This window comes from Mixophyes fleayi, unplaced genomic scaffold, assembly GCF_038048845.1.
Source record: "Mixophyes fleayi isolate aMixFle1 unplaced genomic scaffold, aMixFle1.hap1 Scaffold_41, whole genome shotgun sequence".
Lineage (NCBI taxonomy): Eukaryota > Metazoa > Chordata > Amphibia > Anura > Limnodynastidae > Mixophyes > Mixophyes fleayi.
The window spans coordinates 469,438-496,698 of record NW_027448083.1 but is presented as its reverse complement, the minus strand read 5'-3'; positions in this window follow the sequence as shown (position 1 = coordinate 496,698).

Genomic DNA, 27,261 nt, shown 5'->3' with positions numbered 1-27,261 from the left:
ACAAGCAATAACAGGAACACTGAGGGAAACGCTGGAGACAGGAATGGACCTGAAACTCTGGCACTGGAGGTGGGATCAAGAGAGGTTAAAATACATCTGGTAGCCAATAAGCCTCAGCGCCGCAGCGCTGTCATAATACTAGCGCCGTAGCGCTTCCTTAATGCAGCGTCCCATTGCCTAGCAACGGGAACGCTTTCTGAACTAGTAGCCGGGCGGCCGAGCGGTGCGGAAGTGACACGTCTGGTTGCCTAGCATAGCGAGGCGCCCGTCCGGGATTTACAGGCGGCATCTGACATGAATGTTGTCCTCATGTAGCTGTGTTTCCAGAGAGAATATTCTCCTTTTGTTCAACTCTTGTGTAACTCTTACTATGTGATCTAAATTTTTTAATGCACTTGTAAAAAATCCTCACTTGCTAACACAGCCTAACAGGCTTACACACCCTTTGACTGCTAGTTAAATAGTGTCACAGAGCCATGTGATCACTTTCTTGAATTAACCCCCAACTAATCACACATGATACAAACAAAGTAATAAAATTCTAAAACAAACAAATAGTTAGAGGGTAACCATACCATATTTATAATAGACAATTTTACACATTATATAACTGGTGCAGTGGCTGTTTCCAAATATTTACCAATGGATGAAACAGAGGAGGGAGAGATTAGTAGATTCTTCTACACTTTTATCAGATGTAGAACATCTCTCTTGTATAACTCTTACTATGCTATCTAAATGTTTTAATACACTTGTAAAAATCCTCATTGATTTATTTTACTTGTGCTTTTCAACACAGTGCAGTTTTGTGTCAATAATTTTAGTAAACATATTAGGGAACATAGTATAAAGTTGAACAACACCTTTATTATATAGTAGAAACAAAAAACAATAGTGGCAAGGAATTGCAGGCAATATATTCCATGAAAGCACAGATGGTCAAAAAGCCTGAAATCAGAATAACAGTATTACTGGGTAGAGGGACATGAGAGGATCATTTGTAGTATAGCTGATAGGCAGAAAGAAGCTTCATTACACAACACTAAATATGGGTCTCATAATAAATCTGTTTTATTCTTTATCTTTATCCTCAATTACACAGTAACAACATTTAATGATGAATAACATTTAAGATAGTTGTGGAAGTGAGAGATAACTTTTGATTAAGAAAAAAATATACATCATGAATAATGAGCTTTATCTTTGTGTTATATTTGTATTTATATTCCACTTTATATCATTTTAGATATTCAGCAAAAACACAAGGAACATCTTCTGGAGAAAACTCAGTATCTAGTGGAGCACAGACCCCCGAGATCTACCCAGGAACAGCAAAGTTTCTACCTTAATGAGCGTTATGTGAACATGATTGTTGTCTCCACCGAGCATTTCAGACTGCGATCTCATCATGAGTTCATAGAGACTGGGAAAATACATGAGGATATAATGAAAAAAGAACGGTTTATGTTGGAACAGATAGTAGCTTCTAATACTGCTGCCACTGCAAGTACCGCTGCTCCTGCGTCTGTAGCTTCTAATACTGCTGCCACTGCAAGTACCGCTGCTCCTGCGTCTGTAGCTTCTAATACTGCTGCCACTGCAAGTACCGCTGCTCCTGCGTCTGTAGCTTCTAATACTGCTTCCACTGCAAGTACCGCTGCTCCTGCGTCTGTAGCTTCTAATACTGCTTCCACTGCAAGTACCGCTGCTCCTGCGTCTGTAGCTTCTAATACTGCTTCCACTGCAAGTACCGCTGCTCCTGCGTCTGTAGCTTCTAATACTGCTGCCACTGCAAGTACCGCTGCTCCTGCGTCTGTAGCTTCTAATACTGCTTCCACTGCAAGTACCGCTGCTCCTGCATCAGTAGCTTCTAATACTGCTTCCACTGCAACTTATCCGGGCATCTGAGACCTGACACATATTGTCATTGTGTAGTGTACACGGCCTCAACTAACTAGATAATATATATCTGTGCATCAGTGGAAGAAGATGCACATGGCATTCAGGGTCACTGCATGCTGCATGGGTGCTGTATAAAATAAATTATATGTAGCTGCAGAATAAGAGCACTTGCAGGGCTTGTTAACAGAAGAAAATGATATATATTATAAATCTGGCGTTTTGATGCAGCACAACCCACCTTTCTCATATATATATATATATATATATATATATATATATATATATATATATATATATATATACTATCTTTGGTAAATAAGGCATAATACATTTGTATCTGTGAGGTCTGTGGAGCTAAAATCCTTTTCTAGTCTTGGGATAGCAAATCTTGGCAGCACATTGTGTTTCTGTGGACTTTAGTAAACACTTGTGTTTCATTTTAGTACCGTGGTGGATTCGTCATTTAAGTTTGTGTCTCGCCAGGCATTCCGTAAGAACCTTAGACTTACTTACATGTAAGTAATTCATTTTTTACTTGAGAAAATGCTGCTTGCATGCATCCCTTCACTGAAAAGTGTTACTACTACTATGAATCATATAAACACAGTTGTTTTGGTTATTATAAAATGATATCATAGATAATCTGTCAGTTTAAATTACGCTGAAACTCTAGTAAAGTAAATTGTGAAGAAACATTTTTTTCTTTTTTAGCCTGGTGTTAAACCCCATATTAATGATTATCTACAATTATGGAAGATGTCAACTATCTTTGGCTGCTAACTCTCCTGTCAGATTTCCCAAACTGACATATAATTAGACTGTTCTAAATCCTTCTGGAATAGATACATGCTTCCTATGTATTGCCATAGACAGCAGCCATAGACACATAGTTTGCTGTTGCTCCAAAAAAGAATATTTCATAAATGTCCATACTAATAGAAGTATTAACATGTACATGAAATAGTACATAAAGGTATGAGAAGGTATATGGAATAGCAACACCAGCAGAGAAACAAAATTCCAACTTTGCTTCTGCAAAGATTTTAGGACTGAGGGCCTAATAATTGCTGCATATAGGTGAGATCTCTTAATCCTAATTTACTGGACATTTAGCAAAGTACTGATTGCAATAAGAAAAAATGAATGTGCACATGTCAGTGCTGACTATGCACTGCTACCTGTCCTCTGTAGATGCTATTACAGTGGATCTTGATACAAATATACAGCATGAACAGGGAAAACAGGTAATATCTTTTTTTATTTAAATCAGGACTGTAGGATTTCAGAGGAACTATTAATTTTATTTTGCAAACATTTGATAATATTAAAAATTCAGGGCACAGCTATGGGCACCAGGTTCTCTCAAGTTTCTACGAATCTTTAGATGTATCGATATTGTTGCGTATTCTTACAGGATAGGGAATATGTCATCACGAAAAATCAGAAACAGGTTAGTACAAACATTTTTTACATTACAATAGACAACACTATAATCCTTAGATTCAAACATCCTATTTGGACACTTTTAAAGAATGACATCAAACTTTTCCTTGGCTGTAGATTCTATTGAACAATCAGAAATTCTATTTGATGGTTTTCTTAAGATTATCTGATGGGTCTATTAGATAGGGCCTGCAGTAAGGCCAAATCTTTTAATATGGAAAGCTTACTTACATGTACATATGGGTCCTTAGTCAATCATCACCAACTGATCCTTATTATTTATATTGAAATCTCTCAGGAACAATTAAAAATATAATTTCCAAACATTTTAGAATTGTAAAATAAAATACCAACTTGGCTGATGTAGTATCAGAGAAACACATTGCATTGTTTAAAAAAATCCCAAAACAGTTACACAGTTTCAATCTCTAAGTGTCCCAGGTCCTTTCTTCTGGGTTCTCCATTAGAGGCTCTTGATAAACACGCAGAGAAGCTGTCCATCGAAATTCTTAAAGCAACCAGGTGCTTTAAGAACTGGAAAAAATAAGACCCCCCTCCAGACAACACCTCCTAAATAAAATTTGGTTTTTGGCATCAATGGAAAATATATCGACATATCCGAAGAATAAATCCCATAAAATCTCCCAAATCTCGTATGATTGGTTTATATATAATAGTCCCTCCAGTACACATGATACCAATACTCATCCTCAGGATACTTCATTCCCCTTCTTATAATTTGCGTAATCTGATGTTAAATGTTGATATCGTCTCCCTCAAATTGGTCACCGGGAGTCTCATGTATGGTCTCAGCCTGCCCACCCCCCCCCCCCCCCCCCTCACACACACACACCTCCCACTCCCTCCTTTCCTCCTTGTAGCATAGAAAAATAGACCTTACACTTCTGTATATCAATCAGTGGTTCTGTATTTCTTACTCTTGCACATTTCGGGCCATGCAAATGATCGCGCATTTTGTTTGCTTTCTTTTTGCTCTCTAAATACGTTCTTCTGTGTAATGGCTCAGGCTTCCACACAGTCCCTGCCAGTCGTATATAATGTCACCTATCCTGGCTTATTTTGGCTCTTACTTTGCATGTATACATTGTGAGATGGTATTTTATAAATGAAGTTATTAAAAAAATCCCAAAACCGAAAACACTTCTTAGCACCTAATGGAAAAATGGGTAGCAAAAGAAAATCTGTTGGCGTGGTTGTCCAATAGACTAAATGGCAGCTTTAAATGCGCCATACAATTTGTAAAACATATAGGGCCAGATTAATCTTCAAACGCAGGTCCATTTGAGTGCCGTGTCTTGCATTGAATTGCTCTGCGTATGTGCCAGAACGGGACATACACCAGTGGACACAATTGCATGAAGTTCATGTTGCACATAACTGACTCCTCCAACTGCCTACAACTTGAAGTGCGGAATTGGGATGGGAAGGGGTGGGATTAGGTACGTGTTCTTTAGCCATACCACTTACACGAGCTACAGGGCAGGTGTAAGTGCAGATGGATAGTGATGATTTATGTATTTCATGTAAAAAGAATAAAAGGGCAAAAAACATTTTTTTTCTTACTGTTTATAGTATTAAAAGATATAAATAACTTTGTTTTTTTGCATGTTTTCTGATGGGACTTTATATTGCACATATGCATGGGCCTATCCTGTGTTCTGTCTGTCTACATATGGAAATGTTTCTAGAGATATGCTTACCTTTGAATACAGGCGTATGTGCGTGCAAGGTACGTGTGGTTTTCTTAAAATGCAAGTTGCGTTCACTTCAGGCCCCTAATGTTATTACCCACAGAACATTTGAATTTAAATCAACAATATTTTTCCCAAATTTGAGTGTTATTAACTGTAATACTAAATTTGTAATTTAATAATTAGAATGTGGTTGTGTCCTGCAATAAGTGGGTTTCACCACAAGCGAATTACAGTATCATTTAAAAGAAAAAAGTAGTTTTTCCTCAAATTTCCTCCGAACCTACTTCCCCCCAGTGTCAGTGCATGTCCTCGTGTTCTAATACTTCTCTTCCTTTGAAGAATGTTTCCCTCATGTACCTGGCTCAAACCCTTGATATATTTGAAAGTTTCTATCATTTCCCCCCTTTCCCTTCTCTGCTCCAAACTATACATATTAAGATCTTTGAGTCTTTTCAGGTTTTGTGCTGTAGACCATGCACCATTGTAGTTGCCCTCTTTGCACAGCCTCTAATGTATTCATATCCTTCTGGAGATATGGCCTCAAGAATTGAACACAGTATTCTAGATAAGGCCGTACCAATGACCTATACAGTGACATTATTACTTCTTTCTGCTACTGATTTCTCTCTCTATGCAACCAAGCATCTGACTTGTCTTCCTCATTGCTTTGTTGCATTGCTTACCTGCTTTTAGGTCATCTGAAATAGTGACTCCTAGTTCCCTTTCCTCCTCAGTAGTTTCCATTATAGTGCCAATAATACTATATTTAGCCTTTGGGTTTTAAAAACCCAAGTGCATGATTTTGCATTTTTTGGCATTAGACTGTAGTTGCCACTCTCTTGACCAATTGTCTAGTCTACCTAGATCGGGGTTGTCCAACCCGCGGCCCAGCACGCCTGAAAATGTGGCCCAGAAGGAGTTTTGGTTGTGGCAAGGGGGCAGCACTGTTAATGGAAAAAAAAAAATCCTGCAAAAAAAAGAAAAGAAAAGAAAATACTTACCTTGCGGTCACGTCAGCTGGTACTCCGGCTCCCTCCCTTGTCTCCGCCTCCGTGCGGTGCTCGCAGTGAATGTCGGGCATGATGTCATCACGCCCAACATCCATTGCGGAGCGCAGCACAGAGGAGACACCCGCGCGAGAAGAACAATCAGCAGCAGAGAATTGGAGAAAAGAAGAGAAGAGGACAGGAGAACAAGCCGATTAAAAGGTAAGTTAAGGGGGATTTTTTTTATTATTTCAAGGGACGCTGACAAGTTAATAAAAGTCACCTGGTCCTGGAGCATCATGGACCTTATCTCCCTGCTACATACTTCTACTTGTAATACTAATGGGGCATTATATATTATTCTCTTTGGCCCATTATAAGTTGTTATCCCTTAACTAACATAGTGGTGTAATTATCAAAACAGGTCACAATTTGGGGTCACAGTGGTGTATATGTCAGGTACCGCAGGCCTTGTCAGGGCACCCTGATATACAATGCCTGGCTTAAATGCACTTTATTGATATTTCATCGAAACAATACAAAAAGTGAATATAGTATAATAACTAGAGAGGATTTTTTGAACAGTTCGATTGAAAGGTAAGTATAGGGGGATTTGAAAAAAAAATGATTATATATATATATATATATATATATATATATAAAATCATTTTTTTTACTGACAGGGTCAAATTTTGGACACAAATGAAAAGAATGGAAACATATAGAGGAAACGAGGTTACAGAGGCTGAAAGTGAAAAGTTCATAGAATTACAAAATCCCAAAGCCTTCCACTTTATGTATTCTGCTAACTGGGCAGCACGGTGGCTCAGTGGTTAGCACTTCTGCCTCACAGCACTGGGGTCATGAGTTCAATTCCTGACCATGGCCTTATCTGTGTGGAGTTTGTATGTTCTCTCCAGGTTTGCGTGGGTTTCCTCCGGGTGCTCCGGTTTCCTCCCACACTCCAAAAACATATTGGTAGGTTAATTGGCTGCTAACAAATGGACCCTAGTGTGTGTATCTGTCTGTCTGTGTGTAAGGGAATTTAGACTGTAAGCCCAATGGGGCAGGGACTGATGTGTGTGAGTTCTCTGTACAGCGCTGCAGAATCAGTGGCGCTATATAAATAAATGTTGATGATGATGATGATGCTGTGGAGACCCAGAATCATTACAAAATATGTTTTTACCTGAAAAAGAGACTTATTTGCACTTCTTTGCCATAGTTTCGCACCTCTGCAACATGGCCTGTGCTGCTGTGAAACTCGAGTTTGTGTGACATTTAGCCCCAACTTTGCTGATCTCTAACTGAAAATCACACCTTGATTGTACAATACCATTGTCAGACCCAGTGTAAGACACATTGAGCAGACCCCATTGCAGTCTTTTTCATTTTATTTTTCATTTTTATTAATTCTGTCTTCGATTCCTCCTCTCTTGTGTGTCTGATGGTTAAATTATTCCTTATAATACACATGTTCCAATTTGAAACTTACATTTACAGCTAAGGAAGCTAAAATTTGACAAAAACTTTTTTGGGACAAAATATGATTCTAATATGTTTTATTTTTTGTGCTAAATACTTAAATACTGCATATACAGATTCACACTGGTCAATTGAGGTGAGACTCTGACAATAGCAAAATGTTGTTTTAGCTGCTATTTAGTCAGCCTGTGAAGAGTTTTTTGGGTATACTGTAGATAACAACCTTTTTGTCGTATGTGGATATATGTGGATATAAACGTTTTTTTATTCCTTAAAATCTGGTCTACACTATATGCGTCATGAAAGACCATTGGAAACAGCCAATAGGACACAGACAATGGTTGAGTGGAACAATGTCACTTATTCAGTATATTTAATGTGCCTGTGGTGCCCCCACCAGGGGCAAACGCAGGATTTGTAGAGGGGAGTTTCCACAACACGCCGCCAGTGGGCGTGACCAGCATGCATGGGGGCGTAGCTATAATTTTAGACAGTGCTTGGCTGCTCTCCAACTCTTCCTATCCCTATAATATACATTACACTACTGTTAGGTGCACGCAGCTCTCCCTTTTCAAGCAGAGCCGTGTAAAGCGGGGGCAGGGTCCAGCCACCTCAATTATACAGTGCTTCAGGCTTGGAGGGGGTTTCCAGGCACTAGGAACCCCCCCCCCTCAGTTTGCCTATGCCCACACCTGTAAATCTGTCGGCAGTGTGGTGCTGAGCTATGATGTCACTGTGCAACTCCACACTCCCAGTCTAGGGAACAGGAGATACCACCCCCCCACTCCTCGTCTGCTAATGTAAGAATAAGAGAGGGTGTGGGGGCACAACGCTCGAGGGGTGGCATCACTTCTGAGAAAGTGGACAAAATTTAGTGCACCCACAGAGCTTTCAGTGGTCCTGTTTGCAATGTATCAAAGATTCCCTAATATAAACTACTGAAAGCCAACAGAGATTTACAAACCTGTGTACAGAGGTGATCATTAAAGTCATTCCAGTTCAATTATTTTAATTACTTAACCTAATTATATAGGTAATTCAATTGAAAATGCAAATGTCAGAGCAACAGAGATACATTGATATGAACTATACTAGTTAAATAATAATATAATGTAACAATAATTACGTTTATTGAGTAACAAGCACTCGTATAAAACACATTACTCATCAACTCATTATTCTTTTTTATGAGTAATGTGTTTTTATACAAGTCCTTGTTACTCAATATATTTAGTGATATATGTCTATTATTTGTTATATATACTTCATAATCATGGTCTTATATTTCTTATATTAACTTCATTGATTAAAAATGTTGGTTGTTTCTATAAATATACAAAACTGTGCAAAAATTTTAGGCAGGTGTGGAAAACATGCTGCAAAGTAAGAATGCTTTCAAAAATAGAAGTGTTAATAGTTTATTTTCTTCAATTAACAAAATACAGAGTGAATGAACAGAGGAGAAATCTAAATCTAATCAATATTTGGTGTGACCACCTGTTGCCTTCAAAACAGCATCAGTTCTTCTAGGTACACTTGCACACAGTTTTTGAAGGAACTCAGAGATTGTTCCAAACATCTTGGAGAACTAACCACAGATCTTTTGTGGATGTAGGCTTGCTGGAATCCTTCTGTCTCTCCATGTAATCCCAGACAGACTGGATGATGCTGAGATCAGGGCTCTGTGGGGGCCATATCATCACTTCCAGGACTCTTTGTTCTTCTTTATGCTGAAGATAGTTCTTAATGACATTTTCTGTATGTTTGGTTGCTGTCCTGCTGCAGAATAAATTTGGAGCCAGTCAGACGCCTCCCTGATGGTACTGCATGATGGATAAGTATCTGACTTTATTTCTCAGCATTGAGGGCACCATTAATCCTGACCAAATCCCAAACTCCATTTGCTGAAATACAGCCCCAAACTTGCAAACAACCTCCACCATGCTTCACTGTTGTCTGCAGACACTCATTGTATCGCTCTCCAGCCCCCACAGAATGAATGGGCACAAATTTCAACATCTTGTGGAATGCCTACCAAGAAGAGTGGAAGCTGTTATCATGCAAAAGGGGACCAACTCCATATTAGAGCATATGTATTTGAACAGAAAGTCATTACAGTCCCTGTTGGTGTAATGGTCAAGCGTCCGAGTACTTTTGTCCATATAGTGTGTATATATAAATGTTTTGATCAAAATATGAACCAATAGCTCATGTTTTCAATTTGCTAGACACATACAGATATGCAGTGTAAAGTATAAGCGCTGACAACCATCTTTTTGTTTTGTATACATATATGGGCATTTATATTGCCACACAGCTGGTACCACATACAATATGGAATATACCGAGCACGGGCTTGTTTTGTTCTCTGGTTTTGTGTATATATGTGTGTACTGTATATAGTCTATCACAACTGTATTATATATATGTGTGTGTACTGTATATATGTGTGTACTGTATATAGTCTATCACAACTGTATTAATAGTTGTGTCTTGCACACATTTTTTAGCAATTTCTCCATTTTACCATATAATAATCTACATATTTATTGTCTTTTTACATCTACATATAGGGCAGCACGGTGGCTAAGTGGTTAGCGCTTCAGCCTTACAACAATGGGGTCATGAGTTCAATTCCTGACCATTCCCTCATCTGTGAGGAGTTTGTATGTTCTCCCCGTATTTGTGTAGGTTTCCTCCCACACTCCAAAAACATACTGGTAGGTTAATTAGTGGAATTAGAGGTGCTATATAAATAAATGTTAATAATAATAATAATATTGTCAATTCTTACTTTTTATATATTTATAGGTATACCACTATTCACAGTAAGCGCCTTGTTACACCTTTATAGAATATCTATACATTTTTATGCATGCCCTAGAAAAGGCAAACCTAGTGTGAGGTCTCCCTCGTAATAGTCCCATAATGCTTTGTGTCCAGCAGACGTGCCTGTAGATAACTACTAGAACCAACAATATAGATTATATTGAATTTTGTGGGAGTTGTTGAGCCAGGTGAGTTGTTATGTTATATATAGCGGAGGAGGGTGTGATATGGTATAATATCGGATGCTGGCAAAGGTCTTGTGGATGGCAGAGTGTATAAATGAAAACTATTGTGTAATGTTGTTGAAGGTGAATGACGAGAGATATGTGTGTATAAATGTTGCTATCATTTGATCTATTACTAAGGAGTTTTGGTTTGTCGACCACACCAGTCAAGTATTACATCAAGCTAAATCAGCGCCCATTTGTACCCCTAAATCTTATATTCTTTTCATTTTATCATATTTATTTATCTTGGATGGGGGTGCTACCTCTAGTTAACCAACATCGTATGTCCTATGCAATTCCCACAGAGGAACAAGAAGTTACTTTATACAAGGTACATTTGTTATTATTAAATGTTTCTAACTTCATTGGTATACATTAAGACCATTAGTGACTCCAGATATAATGATGCATTAAAATAACGGAGAAATAACACAAAGATTAAGTGCAGAAAAGTAGTAAATAGTTATAAATCTCTTCCACAGATAAATCTACAGTTATCTTGTAGCTGTCTGTATGTAGAATATATCCTATCCCTTTATTGTCGCAAGTGTTTCCACTCTCCATTATCTTATCCTATATGTAATACATTTTTAATGGGAATCATTTTTCCGATTTTCCCAATCAACATCTAAATGACCTGATTGGTGCTCATACACACCGCAATTTGCTGCCAATTAGATTAATGTTAATTTTCACACTCTACCAACAAGTTAGAGCAATGCAGTTTCAAATATTTTAAATATTGTAGACATTTGGGTATATTATGCCCTGTGTCGTTAGATGAACTTTAACTGCAGGTTTATATTTCCTTTAAATAGTAAAAAAAAATTAATTTGCATTCTACATTTTGGTAATCATGTGAGGGCATATCGGGATTCTTGTCTGTAGGAACTTTGTTTTCCCGGTCTGTAGTTTACATCACTGCCCTGATTCAGGTGTCACAACTGGAATCAGGCTTTGATCAGGAACATTCCTAACATTGGTTGCCTTGGGGTGACTTATTTCATGACATATTTATGATGCTGTGGCCACCCACAACATGAGAATCACACCTGCTTCGATGAGTCGCATGCTACCATTGTCTAGGAGCAATAAATAAGATTACAGGTTGCGCAAAAAAAACATTTGCAACATAAAAATGATAGCACCTAAAATAAACATGTCCATCAAGATAATTGTTTTTCGGAAACATGAACAAAACTCAATCTGTTCAGTAACAAAGGAAACTATGCTATTGATAACATATATTTCCAGGTAAATATATAAGAGCTTGGATACAGTATTTTTAGGTGTGTTTTGAGGGTCGGGAAAAAGTAATTTACACATCGCGAATTATGGGGACAAGCAGCACATTTAATTTTGTACCAATTTGTCTGTTTGGAGCATAACAAGTAGCAACGCCCACAGTACGATTGTTGGAACTGGCTCCATAAAAAACCTCTATGCGACCTTTAATGGGTCCAACTGGACATTTTTGAGATGGAAACGGTAGAAACATCACTTTCAAGTTCGGCCTACTACCAACTTGGGGGTATATTTACTAAACTGCGGGTTTGAAAAAGTGGAGATGTTGCCTATAGCAACCAATCAGATTCTAGCTGTCATTTTGTACAATGCACTAACTAAATGATAGCTATAATCTGATTGGTTGCTATAGGCAACATCTCCACTTTTCCATACCCGCAGTTTAGTAAATCTAGCCCTTGGACTCTTCAATCATTTCACTTTTTCCTGTTGCATGGGTAGATTTATTGAACCTTCTAAAGGTAAAGTGGAGGTTTTGCCCATAGCAACCAATCAGATTCTAGCTATCATTTATTTAGTACATTCTAGAAAATTAAAGCTAGAATCTGGTTGGTTGCTATGGCAACATCTCCACTTTTCCTTTTTAGAATGTTTGACAATCGGTTGTCCTGCATGATCAAGCCAGTTATATGCCTTAAATTAATCGTGAGAGTAAGGGAACTTCTTTTTATTACATGTGTAACTAATGTACATTAAAATGTGGATCGGTAGAGATGTGCCTGTAAATGCACTGTCCTGTTTAAAGTACACCTGGAAGGTCCCATTGAACAGTCAAGGTCAATTTTGCATGCTCCCAAACCGCTAAATATATCCAAACTTCATGCATAGTGCATAAACCAGGGTGCATTGCAGCAAAACAGGTTAAAACGGCATTTGTGCTGCTGGTGTGCATAAAATTAAGGTTTTTTCCAGACATTTAACAATATTTCATTATGTTGGGTTTAACTGAGATGAGGACATTTTAAATGAGTCACATGGGAGAGATGTATACATTAGGCACTGGCCATATAACTGATGAACTTGTTCTCAAAGAAAGAGGTGATGCTTGAGGAAGGATGATTGGGAAAATGTGTGACTTTGGATTGCCTGCTTATAAGGCATTTATTAAAATGAAACATCGTGACAATTAGTGCAACTTTTTATCTCCACTTATTATTACAGCAGTAAAATATCACTGTTGTCACAATTTTACAATATTGTATCACTTAGGAGCTGAGTTAGAGCAGTAAGAGTTTCTAAATCACCAGAAATCCATACGTCCCACGCATTCTGGGTAACTATTTCATACCTGTCATTTTAATTTTGTTGATTCAAATTATGCTGCCCCTACAGTTTGACAGCTTGGACAATGCCCAAGCATGGTTAGAGATTGTGAGCATGCCCCTGGGGGACGTGGGACGTCCCAAACATGATGTCACCACGCCTCTGGGCCTCGGGTTCGACGTGGTCAAACCTTAAGAGCCGACGCACACAGACCCGGATCACAAATACTATATGTTGGGAGGTATGTTGATGGAATTAATTAATAAGCAGGGATTGGCCAAATTAATTGTAGGAAGAATATTGAACCAGAGTCTCTAAAGGCTTCCTGGGGGTGGAAATGCGGCCTTTTCTCTAGAACCTATGTCGGTGGTGGGAAAATGGTGGCCCCCTCAAAGATCACCTGTGGCTCTATTACCTGGTAATTTACTCTTTTAAGTCTTCTACTTGGTACTTCTGAGGTCAACAGGAGTGCAGGGCAGACACACAATATATGGAGCAGGTTAGTCATCCATGTTTTGGATGATGACATCTTTCACTAACTTGACTAGTCAGACATAGGTTAGTCTACTGTTGGCTATGTGAACACTTGTACTGGTGGTCAACATCCCCTCAAAGGTAATGTACATCCCCCTTGTGGGACCAAGGACCAGAGGCTGGCTCGGCTGGGGGGCATAGAGGGTTACCTTGGGCTGGGTCACTTGCATTTTTTTTTCTTTAAAATAGGCTGCTGAGTCGAGTCTTTCCACCGGTCTGAAAATTGCCAGCCCTCCAATTTAGGTAAAGCATGCTTATATTCAAAAGTACATGGAAAGGCATCTTGAGATCCACTTGGATTTGAATACAGGCGCACATACGCTCATGTTCCATTCCATGCTCGTTTTTTGCATTAACTTGCAAGGTGAAATTTGGCATTGCAATGCTGGTGATGCTGCTGCCAAATTGACACATGCTCAGAAGAGGACACTACTCTGTGTTCCTGAGTGCAGAGCAGGGCCTCAGCAGGGTGGCCTGGAAAAGTTCCTCCTCCTTCATGCACCATAGTGGCTTTGCCACTGGTCTAGACTATCTCTTAAACTATCATTAGTCATTTTTCATAATTTATATTCTTTGTGACAATTAAGGGACCTCAAGATGCAACCTTGGAAATATCTCTACTCATAGTGATAGGTATATTTTCTAGTACTTTAGTAGTAAAAGAGTGCAGCTTAATTTTACATTAAAACACTATTATAATTATAATATTGATCTGCATCATAACATTAATACAAACTATTTCAGAATGTATTTTAATTATTTATATCCCCTTAAACCAGTGTTGGCTAACCTGTTACAGTCCAGGTGTTGTGAAACTACAAGTCCCAGCATACCATTCCAGCAATAAGTTGCTATATATTGGCAAAGCATGCTGGGACTTGTAGTTTCACAACACCTGGAGTGTCACAGGTTAGCCAACACTGCCTTAAACTATATATAATTTTCCCCCTAAAGTTTCAGATAATGTAAAGTACCAATACCCATCTCCTCCTCTGCAAATTAAGTAGGGAAATATTTGTACTATATCATAAGGCCTCTAGCACTCCTAGAAATAGGAAAAATAAGACTTTTCTATGCAACCTGCTATTGTTCTCAGTAATTTTCTTACGCAGTTGTTAAAATATGATTTGTTGCAGGGCCTGATCAACCAATAGGCTAAGCAGGCTGGAGCTGGAAGGTGATGAATTATTTGAAGTTGATTAAATGGTTAATGGGGTGAAAAAATGTCTGGGAGGGTGATAAAATAGCCGTGGGTGATGAATTAACTGGGGTTAATTAAATGGCTTGGGTGGGTGATGGAATGGCTGGGGGTGATATGGCTGGGTGTTGCTAAAGAGAGTGGCAATGAATTGGCTGGAGTGATGAAATGACTGTGAAGGAGATTAATTATATAGTGGGTTATGAATTGACTGGAGGGTGATGTAATGCCTGAGAGGTGGTGATGACATCGCTGGGTGTTTTTGAAATGGCTGAGGGCTGATGAAATTGATGAAATGGCTGGGAATTGATGAATTAGTTTTTGTTGATAAAATGGTTGAGGGGTTGATAAATTGGCTGGGGTGATGAATTGGCTGACGGTAATGAGATGGATGGAATGGGTGATGAAGTGGCTCGGGGTGACATGGCTGGGTGATGTTGAAATAGTAGAGGGGTGATGAATTTGCTGGGGGTGATGAATTGGCTGGAGGGGTGACAAAATGGTTAGAGTGTACTGAAATGGCTGGGGTTGACATGGCTGGGCATTGTTGAAATTGTGGAGTGTGATTAATTGCCTGGAGGAATATGAACTGGTGGGGGAAATGAAACATCTGGGATTTAAAAGGCTGGGGGTGGCATTTAAAAATAGAGCAAGTGACATTTTGGTTGTGTCAATTTAAGGACATCCTCATTTTCACATGCTCTGTGGCTACTAAGTCATTTCAGATCTAGGTAATTTCAGCATGTATACCACCGCTATTCACAATCAAGCTTGAAATGGCTGAAGTGGTTTGGATGCATAAAATACTAGTCAGATGCTAGGGGGTTGTTTTATCTGGCCATAATTATGTGTTTGTTTGAACTAAAGAGCCTAATCATTCAGGGTTTGTTAACATTTTGCATTATAATGTAATTTTTGCATATTTTCAAAACAGTTCCCCAACTTTCTGAAAGTCAATTAGATTACAACAACACTGCAAGAGCAAGTAAGGGAGAACAGCAGATAGTCAAAGCTCCAAGAATAGGTAAGAGAAAACAGGACTAAATTTGAGTGCTGGAGATGACTATTTCTTTAATGAGTCTGGGGAAGGGAGACGGGAGCGATTCTATGGGCATATTAGCCTAGGATGGGCAGTACCCTTGCCAAGGTCCTCATTTGCTGATTGATTAATTAAATAAAGAGAAATATAAGTATTTGGAAAAGAATCAATTACTGAAGACATCACTGAACAGGCATACATAATGGTCACTTCTGAAAGTCTGGACTTCAGAAACAGCAAGAAATATGGAAACAATAGTCACTATTGCTTGTTTATTTAATACATTTACTGAGTGTAAAATATAATAGAAGCAAACTCAAGCCATGTACTGTATGTTTGAAAAAGTGTAAGGAGCCATTGGAGTTATTTATGAAGAGCAAAACATCTGCCCTACTGTACCTTGATTTTCACAATGGTTCTTAGATCACCACTGAAGAGAATAGGTTTACACAATTAGATGGCATTATTTGCAGAGGAATAAAAGTTTGCACAAGCTGAAGTGATGAGTTAGGGAAAGTAAGTGCTTTAATTGGGAAGTATGTAGTAGACATATCAATAAACCTAGTTGTGCAGAAACATTGTTTTCTTTTGAGAGATTAGTGAAATGAGATAATGGCATGCTTCCAGAATGTCTGGGAGGTTCCTGGATGGGGAGGTAATAAAGGTTGGCAAATATGAGTAAAGGGTTAGAGATGACACATTTTAGTGAGATTTTTGTGCCATTGCCATTTGTGAAATTTACAGTTTGCACACTTAGCCTGTCTAGATTTTTCCTCAACACTTGCACATCTTGGAAAACTTTTAAGTTGTGGAGGCTTCTCCCGATACCATAGGGTAAGCATGCACCTAGACGTGAATTGGGTGGATCATCCAGGGGCACTGGTGGAAAACGAAGGCATTATGTGATACACGTTGGATACCGTTCCTTAACAACCTCCATTGATGACATAACTATATAGGAAATTAGTTTAAATGTACTGAATAACAGAATAGCTAAGCTGAAGAAGCAAATAGCTATTTACATAAAAAACTGAGAGCTTCAAGCTTGTGATAAGCAAGAGCAAGAGCAAATAGGCCCTTCCATACAGTAACATCCCTAAAACTATACCCTCTCAGATCCTTTATCTCCTTTGAATAATAATGCATCTCAAAATGAAATATTTTATTTTTGCACTGTTCTGTAAAACCTGGCACATTGATCCTCTTTCTCCATACATAGTAAGAAATGTATTCACTCTAGCTAACCCCTCCACTCCTCCACCACATTTTTGTTCCTCCACAAAATCTGCAATTTTGCTCCATTGACTTTTATACCTGCATGAATTAAGGGATCCTGTGGGAGCAATGCTGATATTGCAGTGCAGCTTGGCCATTTTGCATTTTATAAATTACCTCCATAATACATAAAATAAATAATAAGATATCAAACAGCATTAGCTTCCAAAGTTGGATAGTGTTAAATCATTTTTAAATACTCTGAATCCAATCTTTACATTAGCTTCTCTCATTCTATTGATTTAGGTTCTGTAGTTTGCTGACTGGCTTCCAGTAAAAGCCATTATCCAACATAACCTGTCAGTCTGAGAAATGCATTGTTGTTCTATTTTGTATATCTCCTCACATTAAAGCTAAATGTTGTTTGTGTTGTCAATTGAAAGAAAACCACAATGAGTAGTTTAGATTTTTGTAAGGAATACTCTTTGTTTTTCAAGTAAAACGAACATCTTGATGACTGTTTAATGCATGTGTTCTATATTTACAAAGACAAAGGCATTTTATGTGGTTTCTCAGTAACCTTGGTAAGAGCAACTATAAATTTGTCATAATTACAAATACACTGTGAAATGGTATTCTCCAGAAAGCAAAATTACTAATGCTCCCAGGCATATCATTTGAACGCATTTGCATAAAAATCATAGGCTAAAAATACATGGTGCATAAAAAGCACATTTATATGTTTACTTTCAGTTGTACACAACTCGAGATATGCCCAGTGCAAAATCATTTGCGCCATACGTATGTCAGGTTACTTGACTTCGACAGCCTCATTTCTGAATCCAATCTGCTTATAACAGTATAAGTCACATCACCTTACAGTGACTACTTAGAACCACAGGAAAAAAAACTGTTTGCATTCTATGTGGACAATGCACCAACCAAGTACACATAGCCAGTGATGGTATTACTGCTCTCTCCACATTAACATCCCACCCCTCCACTTCCCCTCCACCCCATGCAGAAATGGGTAGTGGTCACAGATTTCTGGAGTCTGGACATGCCGTGGCACCTGGGCCTCCCCTTGAAGCAGGCAAGTATTTTTTTTTTCTTTCAGATTGCACATGTGTGTGAGCACCTGCAGAGGGTGGCAGGGGTGGAGGGGAGTATTAGGGGGAAGGAGGGAGCTGATAGCTGCTCCCAGTTTCCAGGTAGTGTGTGATATCACACACTGAGAATATGTAGATCTTGTGAGGTTAGGCAATCTCGTGAGACTAAGATCTTCCCTTCCCACTCTGCAGGATGTGTCCACACTGATGTCAGCAGCACCAGCAAAGCATAGGTATGTACATTGGGGTGGGTGGCTATAATATGTCTGGAGGGTGGCATGATGTGTCTGGGGGGTTGCATGATGTGTCTGGGGGGTGGCATGGTGTGGCTTGATGTGACTGGCAGGTGGTGTGATGTGTCTGGGGGTGGTGTGATGTAGCCAGGGAGTGGCATGATGTGGCTGGGGGGTGACATGACGTTGTTGTAGGCTGGTGTGATGTGGCTGGGGAGGGCATGATGTGGCTGGAGAAAGTGTGAAAATGTAATGTTTTATTATAAGATATGTATTATATACTGTGTGATCTCTGCTATGTACTATGTTCACTTATTGCATGGTTTTCAGTATTTCATGTACCAATACATTTTCCAAACATGTCCCATCATTCCAGGATCCATACAAGAAACCAGTACCAGATTGTGAATGTTTCAATAACAGGTAGGAGAGGGCAACACTGTTTTAATACATACTATGCCATGTTTAAAGAGGCTCAGACACGCACCCAACATGGTGGGCAGGCCCCCACTCAGTGGCGGCACACAATCCATTTCCTGCTCATCTAAAGAGGGGGGTAGTAACAAATTGTTGTACCGAGGCCCCAAATTCCTCTTGACAGCCCTGCTTTTACACATTCAAACCTAACCCCTCCACTCCTGCTTATTCTACTTTCCTACCTTTCCAACTCAAATACTCAGATCCGGTGGAGCAAGACTCGACTTGGCATTCTATTAGTCACACTTTAACAGAACAAAAATGCAGGTGGTCCAGTGACCCAGCCAGAGGTAGCCCACAATGGGACCGGCCCAAAGGTGCAGATGCCCCCATGCCCAGCCTACCCCTGCCCAGAAACCACCAACTCAACCCACCCCACAGACCACACTCACATCCCCACACCCAACCTCCATGAACCACGAATCCTGTGTAACATGAGTTCAGTCTTCTACAAACAGCATTCCATGGCTACAAACAGATAAGTATAGATTTGTTTCTAACATTATGTACAGAAAGTGCATACACAACATCCCCCACATTAGCCAAGCACAATGTACTCTTATCTATATAGAGAGATAAGTGAATATGTGCAAATTCCCAGATGATCTTGTAAAATCTTCTCTGTTTTGCTACAATATATAAGCAATATATCTTGCAATGTAAACCTTACATTTAGCTTACCTGCCGCTTTCCTTTACATATTTCATACTTAGGTAGATTATTACTGCTTGAACGGGGGCAAAGGGAGCCAAAGTATACCAACTGCAATCCCCTTCCCGACACCCAAGGTACTCACCCAATCCTAAGGAACCACTATGGGACACACCGCTCTTCCTACCGCAGCAAACCAGAAGCCAAACCTTAGGTACTCACTCTCTTGTGCGTCCTCCCCTACTGAACTTGGCCTTGGGTACTCACAGGGGGAGGACAGTAGAAAGACACAGGTTATCTGCAACCGACTAACACTTCATTTGTGACTTGCAAGTGACCACCTTACCAATGGTCACCAAAATTGAAAAGGCGAAGTGGAGAGCTCTGATTGGCTCCCCGTCCCAGCCATCCACAAAAGTGCCATCAGAACACCGCAATGAACACTGAGAGACCACCTGGATGTCTCCCATCCAGGTACATCCCTCACATTGCTATCTTCACTGTAAAATTAGTACTGAAACATAACTTTTCAGGAGAAGGCATATAAAAAGGCACATGGTGGGGAGATTGTATGTTATGAAGAAGCCCTTTCACTGCACTCTCTTCAAGCAGTCACCTTGGTGTAAAGGGCAAGTCACTTAGCATATGACTAGGAGAGTTGTTAGGTTATCAAGCTCTGGTGTCATCTAATTATTGTTCCTGAACAGACATTGTAACTGAGCTCAGCTGGAGGTGTCAACAGGGCAGAGAGCTGAAATTCAGCCCCTCTTTGGACACAATACACTTACATGCTGTAAAAGTGTCTACTCCTTTCTCTTGGGCATTTTATATGTGTTCACCATCTAACACCAAAGTACAGATAACAGCCACTTACCCTACTTAGACGGCCTTTCCTCTACTTGATCCTGTATATCAAAGCGTTCTGCCTTTGTAAAGGGAAATATCCTTGTTTTTCTTTCCAATCCTTGTTTTCTATATTTTTGTTTAGTATCCGATTTATTTCTCATTTTGCTGATGATTTAAATTCTCAGTATTTTAACTCGTGAGGATGACGCTTCAATGAAACTGGAGCATGAGGCTTGGATTGCATCAGTGCAGGAGAAGGTGGGTTAGGTACTGTTAAAAATATGTGTACCTGCTTATGGTTGGAACAGAATCGGTCTCCCCAATGACCACAATATCATCATCATCATCTGAATCCGCAGCACTGTACAGAGAACTCACTCACATCAGTCCCTGCCCCATTGGAGATTACAGTCTAAATTCCCTAACATACACACAGACACACACAGACAGAGAGACTAGGGTCAATTTGATAGCAGCCATTTAACCTACCAGTATGTTTTTGGAGTGTGGGAGGAAACCGGAGCACCCGGAGGAAACCCACGCAAACACGGGGAGTACATACAAACTCCACACAGATAAGGCCATGGTCGGAAAATCGAACTCATGACCCCAGTGCTGTGAGGTAGAAGTGCTAACCACTGAGCCACTGGGCTGTTTGCTATATTAATAACAACCGACTGAGACAATACATTTGAAGAAGGAAAAAAAAAGTCCAAACACAGGAGATCCAAGTAAGGCTGGGTACACACTACAACCGGCAGTGTCCATAGATCTCTACGGAAGGTGCAGAGTCACCATCTTTTCAGCCGATGGTTATGACAGATGAAGAGCACAGATCTGACGGTAAATCGTGTAAAACGTGTATAATGTGTACACAGGAATCGGCTGCTGATCGGGACTTTTTTTTTTTTTAATCATTGGTAAAATCGTTATAGATATCGTAATGGGAAAAATTTTCTGGCAGCCTTGGACAGGATAATAAGAACAATTACATAAGATCAATTACATATTGTCTATGGGGTCTGATACATTAAGGAATTTAGGAAAGAAATTTCTTACTTAAGTCTTCTGGACAAAACCATGTTACGATGCAAGGGGTGCAAATTAGTTTTCTATTTTGCACATAAGTTAAACACTGGCTGTTTTTTCATGCAACACACAAATATCAACTTTAAATTTCAGTGCGCAAATAAGCTGTCAAATATTTGTGTGTTACATGAAAAAACAGACATTATTTAACTTATGTGCAAAATAGAAAATTAATTTGCACCCCTTGCATTTTAACCAGGAGACTTAAGTAAGAAATTTCTTGCCTAAGTTCCTTAATGAATCAGGCCCTAGATCATTATTTAACATTGTAGATAATAGTAAACCGAAGATAGCTACTTTAGAAGGTTTTAGAGCATAGAGAAACACCAGTATAGCATATACATTTAAATACAGCGCCTCAATGGCAATCCCACCACTGGCACCAATACGTAGCTTCACTTCCATGAAGTATCGACTCGTGGGGAAAATATATCAAGCCTTATAAGAGTGATATAAACTCTATGAAATATATAGAGTTGTATTTGCTGAAATTTGACAGGAAATGTAGTTTCACAAGTATGACCCAAACTATAGGTCGATTCCTCACCTGTCAAGGAACCTAGACCAATTTCCCGATTTAATTTTAGAGAAGATACATTTTTTCCATTCATCTCATTTATTAAAAAAGAGTGAATATTAGAGACCAATTAGGGCGTTCTTCCAATTGCGACTACGAAGCTGAAAATATCTATATACATTCATATAATTGTATTAGTTCTCCATTTTGCCAGCTCTGAGTTATGAAACGAGTCACTCCCTAATTTGAATTACATAGAAATTATAAGTCACTAAGGAGTTGAGTCACCATATCAAAGCGTGGGGCTGTAGGTCTGACATTCAATATCTGTAATAAGTTATAGTAAGGGATGTACATTCTCTATAACAGACACGTTTTCCTAAACAACACTGAAGTGATGACATCAGAACTTGACGATTATAAGTGATGACATCAGGACTGGTCAATTATAAGTAGAGATGCTCACTGACCCCCGTGAAGTGGTTTTGGTTTTGGATCTGGATTAGCTTCGTGTTTTGGTTTTGGTTTTTGCAAAACTGCCTCGTGTGTTTTGGTTTTGGCGTTTTTAGAAAAAATCCTAAAATATGCTAAAATCACATAATTTTGCTATTTTTTTTGTTCCTACATTTTTATTAACCTCAATAACACTAATTTCCAGTCATTTGCAGTCAATTTCGACCACCCCACAGATCACAATATTATTTTCATACACTTTGGGACAAATACTGCAGCGACCTGGCTGGATGGTTAGCGACAGAGCAATGACACAAACACACGGCAGTTCCTAGCACATCTAGGACACATTGGCACACAGCAGTGGCAGAAAAGATAAATGGGGGTCCGCTCTCCCTCCCACCCTCTGTTATGTTGGATCTTAAAAAGGAATCCAAAAATGATGACGTTTTGCCTCGTTTTCAAATCCGAAAAAGCGCGAAGGTACCGAGCCGGCTTTGCTCGGTACTCGGATCTGCTAAGTTCGGGTATATTCGGTTCTTGGGAAACCGAGCCTGAGCATCTCTAATTATAAGTAGGGACAATGCACCCACAGATATTATTATTTACAGGAGCAGTGGGAATTTTACCGAGCAGATCAGCAGCCTAATTAAAGACTGTAATCTCCGCCTTGTATGATCTTCCCTGGCCCAAAATCCTTTTTCTTCACTTGTTGAAGCACTTAATGAACATTTGTAGCACACATGTTAATAGTATATTAACCTCAGGTGACCTGCACCGCAGTGCAAACATTACAGCTATTGACGAGCAGGCTGCCCCTTGCAGGGTACTTTGATACTTTCTGGCAGGAGAAATTATTTTTGAGGAAGGCTGCAGCAGCAGTTCAACCCCCCTGACCCCCAGCTGTTCCCCCTCCATTGGCGGGAGGGTGAGGGAAAAATTAGGGGTCAGCTACCGGTCACAGGTTTTCTAAACATGTCTCCCTCTCCCTTATCTCTGTCGAGGCGTTTGTTTTGTGTGCAAGGTTTCATGCTGCAAACGAGACCAGATAAGTATAAGCAGGTAGTGGTGCCTTGTAGCGGCGTAATACAGGTGTATGCGGGAGAGACTAGTGCCGCTGAAGAACCCTACAGAGCACGGGGGAGAAGCTGGGCTGTCCGAGTGTCTTCATTATATGCCGAGGAATGTGGTAGGAATGACAGTAGAGCGGTATTCATTAAGGCTGGGGCTGAACGATTATCGTTACAAAGCACATTGTATCGTTTCATTAGATTTTTAAACCGGACTGAAATCTCGTTCAACGACGGAACTGTGTCGTTCCGATTCTGCAGTGTGTAAGCACTCAGGACCGGCAGTGTCCATAGATCTCTATGTAGTGTGCAGAGTCACCATCTTTTCAGTAGATGGTTATGACAGATGAAGAGCACAGAACTGACGGTAAATCGTGTACAGTGTGTACACATGGATCGGATGATTGGAATTTTTTTGTTTTTTGTTCAGTCGTTGGTAAAATTATTAACTATATCGCATCGGGGGAAATTTTCTGCAGTGTGTACTCATCATCATCATCTATTTATTTATATAGCGCCACTAATTCCACAACGCTGTACAGGGAACTCACTCACATCAGTCCCTGCCCCATTGGAGCTTACAGTCTAAATTCCCTAACACACACACACAGACAGAGAGAGACTAGGGTCAATTTGATAGCAGCCAATTAACCTACTAGTATGTTTCTGGAGTGTGGGAAGAAACCGGAGCACCTGGAGGAAACCCACGCAAACATGGGGGGAACATACAAACTCCACACAGATTAGGCCATGGTAGGGAATTGAACTCATGACCCCAGTGCTGTGAGGCAGAAGTGCTAACCACTGAGCCACCGTGCTGCTCTGTACTCAGCTTTACACACCAAGGCAGCTATGTTATGTTCTATGTCAATATGCATAAGAATGCAGCCCATCATTAACCAAAGACTAACTTCTCTGGAGGAACGCACATCACGGGTTTATACTAAATTAATAAATTGCATTCTTATGACCATTGTCAGCTCACAAGTTTAAGGGCTAGATTTACTAAGCTGCGGGTTTGAAAAAGTGGGGATGTTGCCTATGGCAACCAATCAGATTCTAGCTTTCATTTATTTAGTACCGTCTACAAAATGACAGCTAGAATCTGATTGGTTGCTACAGGCAACATCCCCACTTTTTCAAACCCGCAGCTTAGTAAATCTAGCCCTAAGTGTGCGTTATTCAGTGATAGGGCAGAGAAAACAAATTTGGGCTGAATCCCCTCTTGTGGCAAAGGTCTGATAAAGTCATCTGACCACGAGTGAGGACATTTTGGTATTACAGTATGTTCTGTACATAGCAGACTGGTTGTGAGGTACTCGTATGTTAAGGTGCTATCATTAATAACATGTGCATCATGTGTGTCATTCCTTTTGTTCTTGATGACACATCCTGAACTAAATCTCTGCTTCTCATTGGGCCTTTATACAGTACACAGTGTATACTCACTGTATACAGTGAGTTTGCCATCACTCAGTGACTCTACCTGTTATTTTGTACTGTAGAATTTGGTGTTTTGCGGCTAATACATGAGATTATTTAGTAAAGCAAAACAAAAGTAGCACCTATTGACAGGTTTGCTTTAATGTCAAGACCAATGTAGGAAAGGTTGAAAAACCCTAGGGGTGGGAGGGCTTATTTTTGCTTTGCCCAATACATAAAATGGGTTACTGCAGGCGATAACATTGTTTTCGGCAACAGCAATCCTGCAGGCGGTTATCATCATCTCAGTATTGCGATAACAGAACAAAACCATTTCAAAAATGTTTATTCTTTGAATAAAGAATTTTTGTTAAAAGACTTTAGTTAGAGATCAGCATATAACGAAACGAGGAAAGAATTACAAACCAGAGCTTATAAAACAGCATGTAAGTAGGAAAAACAGTATCAAACATTTACACATCACAAAACCTTTAAATAGTACTAAAAGAGATGAGAACAACATTTGCTGATCAATCTTTAATAAGTAACAAAGTGCAAATGAGGGGAAAGGGGAATCAAAAAGGAAAAAAGGGAGGGGAAAGCAGCATTACAAAGAAGGAAGAAAGGAAAGGAAGGGGAGGAAACCAGGTGGACCAACCTGAAGTTATTAGAAATTTTATACTGACAATTGTAGGCGTATGTTGAAATACAAAGTACAAGGTTCCCACCTCTTGAAGAATTACAGAGTTTATTCGTCCTGAATTCCATCTTTTTGGTGAGCCATAATCTGTTGAGAGCCGATTGCATGGGCGGTGCAGAGGCTTGTTTGCAGTCTGCCGCAATTTGGCATGTAGCCCCAAGACATACTGGAATAGTTTGTTCTCATGTTTAATGGCTGAATAGAAGCAGAAAGAACATGGGAGACAGTGGGATATCAAGGTCCAATGCTGATACTATAGGACAATGCCTTCAGATGTGGATAAAAGAGTTGTCTGCTGGGCAACCCCTCCAACATGTGCTTAATACATAAGGGGATATTTTATTCAATCTTGGTACTAAGTACCAACAAAAAAGGATCTTATAAGCATTCTCCATTACCCTTGCACAAATGAAGCTAGAGCCTGTATTTCTCTTAATTCATCCCAGTGGGCATTTCCTAATGTCTCCCCCAAGTCTCAATGCCAAGCTCACCCATGTGGGTCCCTTCTGGCAAACTCTCTTGGTTTAAGTTCTATATGAAGCCTTTTGTCGATGATTGTCTAATGCTAAGAGATTCAAAGGTGATTGAGGGTCTGCCACTAACGGTGTATCTTGTCTGAGAAATATAAATTTCTCAGTAGCAACAACTGGGAAAAATAATTGTTCAGCATGATACATTTTTGTTTTATTTTGTCAAATGAGGGAAAGTGGAGTTTTCTGTAATGCTATTCATATATCTAATATGGCTTGTTATCCATGGATAGAAAGATACTGGGTTGCCACCTGAAGGAAAACTTGAGTTGTCAAAGAGTGAGACAATTGGTCCGGGAAATGAAGCTAATTTATGTAGTTTGTTTGCCCTGTCCTAAAGTATTGGTGCATGAGAAGCTACAGGGTGACATAGTGCCAGTTTTGGGCAGCTAGGCTGAAGAATCCAGAGGAGAGATGAGACGGATGGGCTACCAATGCCCTTTACCTCAATCAAGGCCTAGGGGTAAATGTATCAAGCTGAGAGTTTTCCAGTGGGTTTCAAAAGTGGAGATGTTGCCTATAGCAACCAATCAGGTTCTAGCTCTCAGTATGTAGAATGTACTAAATAAATGATAGCTAGAATCTGATTGGTTTTTGAAACCCGCTGGAAAACTCTCAGCTTAATACATTTACCCCCTAGACTCTCATAGTTTTTAGGCTATTTCAGAGAACCCATTGAGTGAGTTGTGCCTCTAGGTAATAATGCATAAAATCCACAACACCCAGGCCTCTACCTTGTACCAATCTCTGCAGAATCCAAATCCGAACTCTGGGGTGCCTCTTACCCCAAACAAAGTGCATTGTGTAATGATGCAAACATTTAAACACAATCAAGATCAGATCAAATAAAACTTTTTTAATGCAGAAATATTTAAAATTTCTTGCAATTTTTAAAATATTGTTGGGGCCTCCTCAACAATATTTTTTTGTTAAATTTCAGAGATAGAAAATTATAAATGTAATTGGGGACATCTTGATAATTATGCCCCCAAATTGCACATCTAGTAGGACCTATATCTGAGC